The sequence below is a fragment of the Homalodisca vitripennis genome, chromosome 1, assembly GCF_021130785.1.
Source record: "Homalodisca vitripennis isolate AUS2020 chromosome 1, UT_GWSS_2.1, whole genome shotgun sequence".
Classification (NCBI taxonomy): Eukaryota; Metazoa; Arthropoda; class Insecta; order Hemiptera; family Cicadellidae; genus Homalodisca; species Homalodisca vitripennis.
Genome location: NC_060207.1, coordinates 134518295 through 134533393, shown reverse-complemented (window position 1 = coordinate 134533393; position 15099 = coordinate 134518295).

Here is a 15099-nt window from a genome sequence, read left to right as displayed (position 1 = left end):
CTGGACGGCCATATTTTCTAACATACGACATCGCATCTTGCGCGTACTCGTGCATGTGCCGCGGGCTTCCAATGTAAGTGGCCGACAAAATTGTAATTTTTTCCACATGTTCTGCATTTGCAACGGCATTAATAGCATCACGAATCTGTATGAATAAAAATTCATAGAGCTGACTTTTTTGTTCATTTCACGAACATTTCAAGACCTAAATTAGCCAAATCCGTTCAGCCGTTCTCGAGTTTTAGCGAGACTAACGAAAGGAAATTCATTCTTATATATATATATATATATATATATATATATATATATATATATATATATATATATATATAAATAATATATATATATATATATATATAAGTATAAGACTTAAATTCACTTCTTGATATATATATATATATATACACACAGGGTGGTCCATGAGGACAGGGAAACATTTAACAGGTGACGGTAGACCTAAGGACAAAGCAAACAATTCTTGTTAAGAGGATTAAATGAAACTATTAGAATGGTAATTAATACAAAAATTTATCGTTTCATATGAAGCTTTACATGAAAATTGTAATAAACTTGTTCCTAGAAATGTCTCTTAGTTTGTACAATAACTTTGTTTGAAAAATATCACCGTCAATAAACACGTATTTTACGTTTGAGGTGTTATAATTTAAATTATGGCTAACTAATTCATAAAATCCACAAACAAAAATTTTTAAATATTGATTTTTTTTTAATTTGATGTAAATAAAGTCAATAACAAACAACATTCTTGTATATTCAATTCAAATTTAATTACACTTGTATTACCTTCGAAAATAGTAACATACATTATTATTATAACAAATGATTTTAAAAAAAGGTAATGCAAATACAATTTACCATCATAACATTTTTCGAAATAAAGAATAACTAAATTTATTACATTATTAATAAGGTTTGAATATTTCCGTCATTATTCCCTATACACTTCTGATATACGCTTCTAAATAATTTGTGTCGCTGTTGTAATAACATCTTTCTTTTCATTTATGAGGGCAGCAGCATTAAAAATCGGAGTAATCAGTTCATCTCGTGCATTACCTTTCACTTTTATACTTAACTTTTCATCCAACCCCATATTCAACAGTCTAGTGTTGTAAGGTTTGCAGACCTTGGCGGCCAGTTAATCCAGCGCCAATCACTTTGTCTGCAAAGTCTTCATTTAAACATTCTCAAACTCGATGAGCAGTATCATGTTGAAAATAAATATTCATTCGTGTTAAAAGTGATATATCTTCTAGAGACGAAAACAACTCATAACATAAAAATTCTATGCTATGAAAAGTTCAATGATTCTCTAATATGAAAGGGCCAATTAATTCATCAGCTACAATACTACACCACTTACTGACTGTAAATCTGATCGAACACTTATTGTCCGTTAAAGCATGAGCAATCTCATCTAACCATTGATGGAAATTCCTATTGTTGTTAAGACTATAACGAGTATTGTAGCTTCGTCAGTAAAAAATATACATGACACATTATAACGATGCCTTTTAATCCTTGAATTAAAGACGCTCACCATTGTCTCCTGGCTGTTGTTGCATTTTTATGTACATGAAAAGGATTCAATCCATGTAAGTGAAAAGTTCGATATTAAGTTGCATAGATATTCTCAAAGAACTTGTAGTGGGACTAGAGTTCAACTGCTTGAAGAATACTTACGGCATCATCTTCATGTTGAATCCCTTAATCAGATGAAATTCTTGCGGTAGGAAAACAAACAAACAACCAGTCTCACTAAGATTTATATGCATCCTGGTAAATAACTTATAATTTGGTACTCTACGTTGTAGAAACCAACATTGATATTACGCAACTGAAGCTAGCATTGCGATTAAAAAAGCCATACACATAAACCATATATGCGTACTCTGCGTAAGAATATACGTGAAGCATTATTAAAATAAATTTGAAGCGAAACCAAAAAACTTATAAATAAAAATTAAATTTTAAATTATTGATAAACACAGAAAATGGTAAATCGAATTTGAAATACATTTTTCTCACAGATTCAAATGCAATATCATTAATCACGACTAAAGTAACGAAGCCCCTGCGAATAGGTGTTTAAACAGCCAAAAAACAGTAACAATTATCAGTGCTACCAACGAATAATAAAAGTAATAATATAATAAATTTTAATTGAAACTGATCAGTTGACATGCTACAGTAACAGCTGTTGTTATTGCATTCAAATTCTCTGAAGTGAACTTGCTTTAATGTTTGTTTTCTCTCAATTAAATTTGAATTAATTAATTTTAAATGTTTCCTATCGTCTTTATTTTAATTTTCGCAAAATAAAATTTTCTAACAATTGTGTTTATAGATTTTATACATTTGTTAGCCATTTAATGAAATTAGAGCGTCTCAAACGTAAAAACACATGCCATTATGAGATAATTAAATTTACAATAATGTTTGTTCTTACATATCTTGTTATATCAGGAATGATTTTTAATTCAAGTTTTAATTTGTATACGGTTTTGGTGGATAATTGTGATCATGGTATTTACCGTAGTTCTAAATTGATTCAGACAATACTTAGTACACAGTATTCATATATAGCTTAGATGAGATCGTTAACTAATCATAACCACAAGACAATTCATGACGGCGGTAATTTGCATTTAGTGAATAATTTTATCTAGAATGTTCACAAAATAAATCAAAATCGAAATTTTTCTTAAAGTTTTTATAGCATTTCAAGAAAAATTCATTCTCACTTATTTTTCGATACCTCGTAAGGTTTGAATATGGTGGTGTCAACTCTTTGTACCGTTATTTTAGAACCCCTGTTAATCGTTATTGGTTAGCATTATTTTTTCCCAATATCTTCTGGCAATAAAATTATTGGCAGAATAATAACTTAATTGGCCGTTGTGCTTAAATCGTGTAGTCGATCTTCCACCCACGTTATCTCGGTAAAATGGATAGTACCGTGATGATTATTTTTTAGGCGAATTTAATTTTTCCGCGAGTTCCTTTCCTTTGATTCTTTTTTAACTGAAGCTACAATGCTGAGCCGAGAATGCTGATACCTTAGTGCACGATTTGATGTCAGCGTTTAAGGGAAGTAAATTTTAATTATTTATAAGTGATTAAGTTTTGTAGGCAAAGTTCAGAATAACATTGAAACCACTAGGCCCACACCCCAGACAACATTTAAGTTTATTATTACTCTATTTTACCAGCAACGTAGCAACGTCATACTTTTATTTAACATCTATAAGTGGTGAATGCAAGCTTCTTGTCGATTCTTGAAATCTCAAATATTTATTATTTCGATCTCAGACACCCTCGCGCCATATGATTCTTCCATTCTGCACACATAATAGTTGCGCCACTCTGCTTATTTTACATCATATATTATGTTTTTTTTTACTTTAACCTTAATCAGTTCGTTGAAATACTTGTTTACTTTTCTTTACGTTCTTGCAATACCTAAATCACTTCCTAATAATAAGAAGGGGAAGAAGTCTGTCAGTGTGACATATTAAAAACAACCTTACCTATAGACTTGATTTTTGATGGAGATTCATTTTGATATATGCAACATCTAGTTTGACATGGCGCATGTCACACCGTAGGATTTCACTGGGCATTAGTTAAAATATTAAAATTAGCCTTGAGGTAACCATCATGTCAACGATAAAGTAGCAGAATGCATCAATTTTTAAATAGAGTATACGAAATTTTAATAGGTGACAGTAATTTATTTAGCTTTAGATTGAAAATTTGCTATGCAGTTTCAGCTGAGTTTGTTACGCGACACGGAATATTGCTCATATCCCATATTTAGTTATACTTATCAACTCTTAAATATTCTCTTACTATATTACTTAAGCGTGATTTTGAGATACGACTAGGGGTTTTTTAATCAAAGTTCACGATTTTTCACTACTTCATTAACCTTCCAACTACCACTAACAACCGACTATTAAAATCTCTGGAAGAATAAAATGTAAAAATTAGGTATATGTCAATATTAATGGCTGAGATATTGCCAAGAAGCTGGCTGGCTCTATCACTGTAAAAGCTGAAAGAATTCTTTGCTGTTTGACTGTATATCTGTATGTATACCTGCACGATATCTCGAGAAAAAACTGTCCTGTGCTTTTGAAATTTTGCCTGTTATTGACATTAGGTGGGCATACTCCTCATCATAATTATGATACAGAAAGAATAAAGTCTCTAAACAAACTTTGCCTGCGTAATCAGTGGCTCGATGAGAGCTTAGTTATAATTTATACGTTGCGGTATAACATTCAAAGTTTATTGTTAAGAAACCCCAACCTATAGGGTGTGAGGTCATTTATATTTGAATCCATATGGCTTAAACTTGGATAAAACTCAAATAAACATACGAAACCATTCCAATAGAATTTGTACATAACGTAAAAGTCTTATACATATATTATATTATAAATATAAATAAAGCGCACATAAATAAAGTATACTTGTCATTATAAATTATTGATAATGTTTTTTAAATGTTTAAGTAAAGTTTAAATGAGTCAATAAAATTATTTGAGAAACATTAGCCAACCATATTTTATCAGTTTTAATCAGTTAGAACTAATGGATAGCAATAAACTTGGACCTTGTAAATCGTTAAATAAGACATTTGCTTACGCAGTACATAAATTATTTCCACTCGTAAAATTTAAAACTGTACGAACATGTTCATTAATATCGAGCACTAAAACTGTATAACATACAGAAACAGGTTAATTCCATACAAACGTTTAAAACTCCCTTAAACGTCGCCTATTATAGCGGCAATATTATTCCGTCCAGAATATTAAAAAATTTCTTAAACTGTTCAATGAAAAATGTTTGATTTATATTCTACTGCTTGTAAATTATAATATCAATATAACTGTAATAGTATTTTTTATGTATCATGTTTTTTAAGTTTTACATCTCTCATGTTAACAATATTCTTACTATAACAGTTTTCTCTTGTAAAAAACTAACTTGGTAATTTGAAAAAAGAAAAGAGTGTAACTAGACAAGCAATATGGCGTTATATTAGAGTGTCAAAACATTGTGTTTTCGAATACCACTTGCTCTCTAATAAATTTACAAAGGGCATTATTTTTCTGCGTTATACATTGCTAATGCAAATTTAAATGAGAATGTACACCACTATTGGAGAAGGCCATTACTTTCATTAACACAAACAGAGTTGGGTGATACGGCATAGCCAGAGCAGCCAGGTCCGGGTGGGTTCAGAATCAACAAACAACTATCCAGTGTTGCCCGCTAGCGTGTCCCTTCACCAGTTACACGTCCGCTTTGTGCATCCGGTAACTGAAACTACCTAGTCGCACGTGTTATTCTCATGATCATTAGTTATACACCTGTAAGTGTACAGGTGTATAACTAGCCATATACACATGCATTTGAATAGTAACGTTGATTTAGACAGAACATGTAACGTCCGTACTTTTAATTTATACTGATAACACTGTTTTATTTAGAGAATAGTTTTATTAAAATACACTTTATCGTCTTCGGGAAAGATTAGACGGACTACGAGTATTTCTGTACAAAAGGGGTATTTCTGTAATCTTTGTGAGCTACGTGAGTTATAAGGATCTTATTCTTAATTACTTGATACCATATTCGCTGATCATAAAATGGGTATTATAATAACTCACCTTGGCTCAAACAACCATTTTACGGAACTAGATTGTGGATTAAACTGTGAATCTCCTTGAGGAGGAAATGGAGTCGTTTCTACCTAAGGGAACTAGCATTATCCTCGAGTCACAGTTAATGGCCTTTATATGCGTTGGTAAATTACGTCATGAAGGTGTTAAATATGCCTCGCATGTTACAACCAGTGTGTCAAAGTGCATGAGAAATAACGTGGGGATAAGGCATCAGACTCATCCCTGTTCGTCGCACGGCTTTAAATAGCGTGTAGTCCTGATTAATTTCCATCTCATGTGTTTTTTGCTTATGAAAATTAGAATTAATGTGTTAGTAGCAACATAAATAACACCAACGTAAATACAGTTGTAGTCTTCAAAAGTATAGTGCAGCCCGTATTTCTAGTTATAATTACACCTATCTCCGTTTTACATGACAGGTTGAGTATGTTTCATTAATTTAAATAAAAACGTAAGTTTGTTACATATTAATTTAAAGGTAAGACTTAATTTAAATTTTGCACTCCAAAAGTTAGTATATATTTTTTTAAGGTACCATATCGTGTAAGTTGTCTATAATAATGCTGCAATGGCCGGGTTACGTTTCAACCCACCGGGAGGAATCTCCCAACCTACAATCAGTAGCATTTATATTGTTATATAAATTGATATATTCTATAAATGATTAATTTAAGAACCGTCATAATACAAGTACAAAATTTGTAGTCACGAAGTTGGTAGAACCCTAAAGTTTTTCCTGTCACGTTTTCTCTACCTCAAATTCACGAGCTTGTGACTTTGCAGTGTCAATATAACTTTCATCGTGTATTTCATTATTTATAAATTAGATGAAACTTTTAGAAAAGGATTTTATGAGTAATTGAGTCTTGGTGTATTCTCCCGTATTATTTTAAAGTACTTTAAGATAGCTATTTATAATTCTTATTTCGGTATCTAGACAGACAATGTATGCATTCAAATCATTTGTATAACTTAGTATAACACATTGTTGCTTTCTCCATTTTTAACTGGTATACCCGTACAACTTATTAAATAATGACACGTTTTGTAGCTTCCACTCCTTTTAACTGTCTATGTCAGTTATGGAAACGAGCGAGCCTATATACAGAGATTCGTTAAACAAGACTCTATTCCAGAAGTGCGTCCATAGAAAAACTCAAAATCCAAATTACTATTTTAATAATATTGTATGACAACTAACGGTTTCCAAATGAGCTTAGACTTGAAACACAACAAGTAGTAGTTTAGGTTTCTACAGTTACTTTAACCTCTAGTTACTTAGGTAGGATAAAGGTGTTTCAAGAATTAATTACAGAAAATGGTTCAAACTGGGCACTGTACACATAAAAGCTGATAAAAATAGAATTGGTAATGAATTTAAGAGTACTATCAAGATCTAAGAAGAGGAAGTTGGAATACGTGGAAGAAGTGAGAAGCTTTATGAATTGAGCCGGAACAAATACAATATTTTCTCTTTCAACTTGATTTCATGAAATGTAGATTTTTTACTTCAAGAACAAATTTTTCAACCATATTTTAATTTATTTCCCAAATAAATATCCATATTAATTGCAACCTCCTTTACATGTTAAACCCGAAGTTACTGTAAAATATATGTTAAAAATATAATTTCAAAATTATTCAAGTTTTTATTTTATTTAAGCTTATTATTTGATATTTATTTGTATATTTACATTTTTTACAAAAAACTTAATGAATTAATATAATAAAATTGTAGGTTTAGTATATATTGAGGGTCTAAAATAAAGTATTGTTTACTTATCTCTAGAAGTTAGGCTAAAAGAAACTGCCGATCATTGATGTGAGGAATACTTTTTTACTTTAAAAGCTGCATATACTTTACATTTGTACTAAATTAAATTTGACAAATATTTCTATTTTATTGTTTGAAGTACCGTTGATGAAACAAAAGCCCTCATCAATTGGTAATTTTAATAGTAAAATACCGGGATAATCACAGAGTTCGTTCATCATAGTAGCCGATTTGTGCAGTAGGGACCTAGTTCTGAATCTCCTGGTCATCTTGATATATATATAATTCGTGTTTTTTTCCATAATACACATACACATCAATTTCAATAATTAGAGCATAATTGGTTGATATCAGATGGTTTTTAATATATATTACGGGCTTACATAAACAGATGGTGACCTTATAGGTTTATTCTTGAGCAATCAATAACACAGTTGTTGAATTATGGATTATATTCTGGTGATGACTTTGTGACTAGGGAAACAAATTAATCCGATTAGATATCACTGAAATAGCTTTGATACTTTGGAACAAGCTCTCGCCTACAGGTGTTACAAATTGGGAAGTGTTTACTAAAAGCAATTATATTTAATTCCTTTTAATGAGATTTATTTTATGTAAGAGGAAAAGCAGCTTCGTTACGACGTAATCTCCTCAATAGAGACTTAAGACACTTTGAACAAACTTAACAAAACGCTTCGCGTCGACTTAGACCATCTTTCATTTTGGAAATACATTTTTCTTAAACTTTTCCTTCACAATAACATTAATTTAGATGTTTGATTAATTTAAACTCCAAAAGAGGCAAGTAAATTGCAGTGTATTTATACAGTCAACAGGGTTAGTGCTGTTCGGTACCATCCACTGACACGTATCTTTTTAACTATAATTGTAATCTTTTGTATTAATCGTCTTAAAAATTCACTCTGAGTTATTTGCGACATTCTGAAAAGTTCAATGTAAATAAATCATAAATATATCAAGAGTTTGTTAGTTTCAAATCTATCACGCCTCATCGTACTAATTTTAGTATTCTCTTCAAAAATAATATATTATCAAAGATGAGTAGTGTTAGTTAATTATTATTATAATAGATACGTTAAGCAGAGTTACTAGGCTGGGGATTTTTGGTGGTGTACAACATAAAGGAGAGATTCTATATAAATATTAATTAAGAACAGATAAAAATAAAACTATTTAATGTAGGTTGGAGACGTGATCATACAACTAGAAACATACATTTTAGTATAAATTATTTTTATTTTAGGAGGAATAAAATTTGTATGGTTACTAAACCTAAAATCATTCAGACGCTTCTAGACCCAGATTGATTATAAATTTAATGTGGATTAACTAATGGGCTAATGACTGGGGGTTCCTACATTTTGAAAATAGTTAATAACTGTGAAGATATTTTTATAAACAAGAACGTCTTAGATTGACATGTATATTTAAAATATAACCTAATAATTTAAATACTTCATATTTCTTATTTAATTTGAGGTCTCACTTGATTAGGTACAAAGTGCTAAAATATCATTAGTGGTTTACACGACTTGTTCGCAACTTACTATGGGGTGGCAATTATACTTACCATCTTTTGGAATAAGCTTTGTATGCATGCATACCAATAATAATATTTGAATTTAATGCACTTATTTCGTAAAAAAATAGCAGACAAATTTAATAAAGATAAATGTATTTTAACTCTTCTTTTTCTCATTTATCAAACCGTATGTCGGACAAAATGTATTTGTACTCACACAATTAAAAGATCGCCTACTACTGGTAACACATTCTATCTGTCCTCTCCACAACAATAGTTGTAATACACATGATATGTCATGATAAACAAACAAGTTACTTGTGAAGTGTGCTTAGGATATTACAACACCAGAAGAGTTGTAACCCAGAAGGGACTTTCTCTTTGGTACCCATAATAACCTATACATTTTATGGAATTGTTCCAAAACATTTACAAGTTTCATCTCGTAAAGTTATCTGTCATATTCGAAATTCACAACAAATGCTATAAACTGAGATTTTCAAATAGATGTTGCTTTATCTAAATATAAGATCTTATGAAAGTGATTATTAAATATCTTTACATCATATTTATTTTTTATTAAACTGTGTTAATAACGATTTATTCAATGTATTAATTGATAATAATACATATTCATAGCTATAAAGAAATAATAGTGCATATAAAGACGTATGAACTGTACACGATCCTGAAACAGAAGTCCGATGAATATTCGAGAGTACAGTCGCTACTCTGTAAGGTGTCGATTGTTCCTCTTACTACAAGTTAAGAGTCTGCTTCACCACGTGTCGAGTAACAGGCTTCGCTCGTGTTGTTTGCACAATTTCATATCTATAGCTCACTTTATCATCGATTTCTTCTCCTAAAAACAGATAGATAGAAGTTCCATTATATTAAAGGAAAAGTTTACATCCCACTGACAGGCAAATATAAATAATTATATCAGTCTACCGAGTGATAATCTTCAGTGGGAAGTGACGCTCAGCTAAATTCATAGTTGTACTTGCACAATGGATAGAACTTATTCTTGAATATGTAGGAATGAAGTTTCATGCATGATTCTTGAAGTAAAGGTGAGTACAGGTTGCATGTACAGGTTGCAAGTACAGGTTGCGTGAGTAGAGGTGAATCTTACTAGAGAAATTTTACATGTTAAATTAACATTTTTGTTCGTTAAGTTTGGTCTTATAGCACTGGTTAAAAATCCATCGTTAAGAACTGGTAGGGAGAATACTACATGGTGGGGGGGGGGGCGGAAACATATTTGGTTACCATATTTCCTTTCCACTGTCCTATTTTTATTTTTACCTATTAATACTATTAACATATGTTACAATACTATATTATTGTACTCAGTTTGTTTACAAATGTATTTATTCCCCTTTTTTTCATTGTCACAATGGTTATAAAAAGACCAAAGTAAAAATATCTGCATCATCAGATGCAGCATCATTGAAATAATTCTGTTGAAATAGAAATGAAGCTTTTGCAAATTTCAAGTCTATAGGTCAGTTTGTTTTCAAAATATCGTGCGTAAAGATAAATAGATACACAGGCAGACATGATGACAGAAATGAAATTTTTCTAGCTCCTTGAGTGATGGGTTTCCTTAACTAGTATAATTCTAGATATATTGAACAGATTTTTTACCCCACTATCTTGACATTTCTATAGTGATGTGCTATACCTGGACATGTATTGTGTTGTCCAGATTTCAGTGATATATTGGTTTTTGCTGCACATATAAATCAACCAGAAGCGAACTCCTATGAATACTGGAACAAACAATAAAATTAATGTCAGACGTTTAATTCGATCAGGGAAACAAGACTTCATAAGATCCTACGCTAAGGATGTTACCACGCTGACTGTTAAAGTGACTCATATTAAACTGTCCAACTATATGAAAAGACAAAGAATACGTCATTAAACAAGAATGAAGAAAATACTACTCATACATGCTTTAGTCGGATTACAGCTGGGTGGGACAAAATAATCAATGACAAATAAAGTCATTCATGTAAAATGAACTAGTAAAGTCTAGAACACAATGAACTGGGTGCAGCTTTGCAGGATGAGACCGAAAACAACATACAGATCGCAAGATCGGTCAGATTATATGTAGACCCCATAAACACAATATTTACTAAATTTAGACCCAGAACTAATTCTAATGTATTGACAACATTGTGCTTATTTGACACAGATATTACAGACACAGATCTGAGTACTGGAAGAAACGAACTTCACTGTCAATCCAAAATATTTGTATACGGATTTAAATACTCAGAGGGTAAAATGTAAGTAAAAACGGGATTAAAATTTATCGTTTCATAAGTTCTACATTGGAATTTACACAAGAGAGAAAGAAATGACAAGATTATTCACAGGCATGGTAAGGTTTGTATCAAAAATAAAAGTTTTGAGATCAAGACAAAAATTCTCAAATTAAAAATCAATAATAAAAAAAGTAATCTATATTATGAGTCTTTAACCTTGCAGTTCATAACATAATATTGCCATTAATTACACTGATTGTATAAGAACTGTATTATCTAATGGACTAGTTATGGATGTAAGCATATTTAATAAGTACAGAGGGTGGGAAAATTCTCTGCGGCACACCTCTAGAATAATTCAAGATGATTGGCTAACTGGGCTGCACGTGTATCAAATTAGGAGCAATTAAGCCCCGTGGAACGGTAGAAGTCGGTACAGTACTTGTGGTTGGTTTTGTGGTTGTTCGAATACTGGCGAAACCTTGCCAATTACCTGGACTTAGTTGGATTTGTCACTAATAGCTGTATTTCTAGTACAGTTTATAGTAACTAAAGTACTATTTATGTAATTCTGATACTCAATGTGTCGAAAAGCAAGCTAATATACTCAACTGTACATTTCATTTGACTTCATCAACACAATACACACGTATTTTAACAAAACATAAGAATCTTAATGATTAATAAGGTATAATAAATATATTATTTTAATATTTTTTATTTTTATTTCGATTAATGGCAGTACATTAATGTAGGACACTAACCAGTCCATAATATCAGTTTATTGTAATATAATGGAAAATTAAAAATACTACAGCTCATTACATTACATATATCATTTCATATTATTACATATATCAATTTGTGTATATTTGTGTATATATATATATTATTTATTTATTTGAGAAGACTATCAACACTTCCGCAGTAGCTCGGAGGCCGTGAACAGAAATTGGAATGAAAACGGAAGTGCTCGTCAGAGATTTTGCGAATCAGTCAACTGCCCCATCTTCGTGTTCTGAATATATAACTTCTAGATATCTCATGCCGTGACCTGTCACTCGCAAACTTGCAATATTTATTAAGAGACGTGGTAACATTTCGTTCCGCCAAATACTGTCACCCAAAATAACTAATTGGTGACAGAGTGTTTGTGTACAGGGCGTGGCGAAGTTCCGCTGCTGCGTCATACAAACAAAATAATTACAGAATATAATTTTAAGGTTTTTGGAAATCAAATGAACACTACACGATAAAGAGCAGAAATGGTTATTTATTAACGTTTTTATGAGCACAAATCTTTAACTAGCTTCCCCACTTACCATACAGTAGTTTTTCTTTTCAATTACCACATTACAGTAAGTTTAGAGACAACTGGTTTGAGGCGAGGGTTGGGTTTACATGTATTTCAAACGAAATATCATTAAAGTAATCTAGCCAATAAATTTGCAGAGCGTACAATATTTTGTTTGAGACTCTTACTCTAACTTCTAACTCTTTGACACAGGGGTTCTCTAACAGTCAAAGGTTCTTGATAGCCTGGACATAAGGGCATACTACCCCCTGCCTGCTTTGACTGGAGAGACTAGTTCAGAGGTTCCCCTTCTTCTGAGGGTACACGACTGAGACTAATGCCCTAAATTCTTTATCATGAATATTGACAGTGGACGGCCCATAACCACTATCTTACCCATGCAGAATATCATGTCACTCTGGAAACAGCCCAAAATTCCTTTTAGGATTACGTTTAATATCTAAAATTCTTGCCCTAGGAGAACAGAAAAACCGTTACGTGCAAAACTTAAGATCTCAATAAAAACTACAGCTGTCAAAAACCTCATTGGAACACACTAATGTATAAAAAATTATTGATTATAAGGTAGAAACTTCTTTTTATAGTATTAACCAGGCCATCCTTATACCTACGAGAACACACAAGATATTTTCTGCAGATAATGAAGAAGCAAACTCAATGTATATGATGTTGAGGACCTTTACGATCATTTTTAGAATATAAATTTGGCTAATAATTTTGGTTTTTATTCAAGTTTTATTCTACTCCTAGTGAATAGTTTCAGTTTTCAGAAGAGCTACTTAGACTTAAATATAGTTTTTCTAAGGAATATTTTGTTGTATTTGTTTTTACAACTACTTAGAGCCAGATAATTAATGTTGTTGGGTACATTATTTGGATACAATAATCCGTACTTCTATGATTATACAATAATCGATGTAGTGCTATAAAACTTTAGAATTTACTGTAGGCTGATATTTAGGGTTAATAAATCTTATTCTAACAGAGTGAAATGCAATATCCTTTACTATATCGGTAAGAAGGTTATAGGTGCGAGCTTAGAGTGCCTGACACTTTGCTTGCTATATTGAAATACCACTGCCTTGAGAGACTTCTCAACCACGCAGCCGGAGGAAAGCTGCACATACCTCAGGAAATAAATATTTTCAATGCATTTATATTATAAATTGATAAAGTAAAGTTTTCTCTAGATAGATTTTGGACACATAATTACCATTTTATATCCGTAAACACATTAACGCTTTTCTATTTTGTATATGCAAGTTATTCACATAGGAGTTGAGATTAATAAATATACTCAGTTTAGACGAAACGAGTTCTTATGAATAATATATATATAATAAATATAACGTGCGGTTTATATTTACTCCTATGTCTCTCCGGTGCTACCTTTACCAACATGCATAAACTATGACATAACATAAAATCTTGAATAGTTAATTCTTCTAAACAAAACCAGTAGTTAACAACTAACAAATTATATGTCATAACAAACCAGTTAGTATGTGGCACGTAATATTTATACAGTATTATATAGTTTATTACATTATTTTTCACAAAACTGAAAAATCTATTAAGGCAGCTAAGTAAATAAATCTCAAAGATGCAAATTGAGAAATGTCTCCAAGCTATACGTAATTTAATATCAAAGTATTAACTATAAACTATTATTAATCCATTAACTTATTTGGGTTAGGCACTCGTAAAATAACCTAGGATTTAGGAACTAGTGAAATAACATAGACGAATGTCGCTACTTGTTGAATATAAATCGATACTGTCCTTGGGACCTTGTAACCATTACTCTTTGTTCTAGGGAAGAAATTCGAGTCCATGAATACATTCATATAGTTACATTTGTATTATTATGTTTGTTTAGCATTAACTGTGACACCACTTATGTTTTGTAAAGTTTGTAAAATTTCATTATGAAATATATTAGGGCTTATACAAAATGACTATAACATCATTAAATTTTTATTTAAATACATAAGGATAGAAATACATAGAGATATATCTGATAATTTATTATCTATCCTATTCTATGTTATATTTAAATATATTGATATTGTTAAATCCTTATAATGTACAAAAATTAATTTATTACATTAAATATATAATTGAAAAATTAACACATTTTATTTGGGTTTGTTTTATGAAACACAAAATTAGTCTCTAAATGATAAATAAGGAGAAAATCTCGAATATCTACAAAGTACAGTAATTTGTTGTATGGATGAGTTATTATTTAAGTTGCCCGTCTCTTCACAACCCTTAAAATTGCATAGTATTTATTTATTATTTATGTATATAATTTGCAGTGTCTCTCTAAAGTTGTACAGTAAATTTTAAATAGCATCTAGAGTGATGTGGATTTAAAATCTTATATCAAAGACCAGTGAGTCAAATCCCAGAATTTTGAAGGCATAAATGTTTTTGTTTGAGTTATTACTTATGTAATAGCA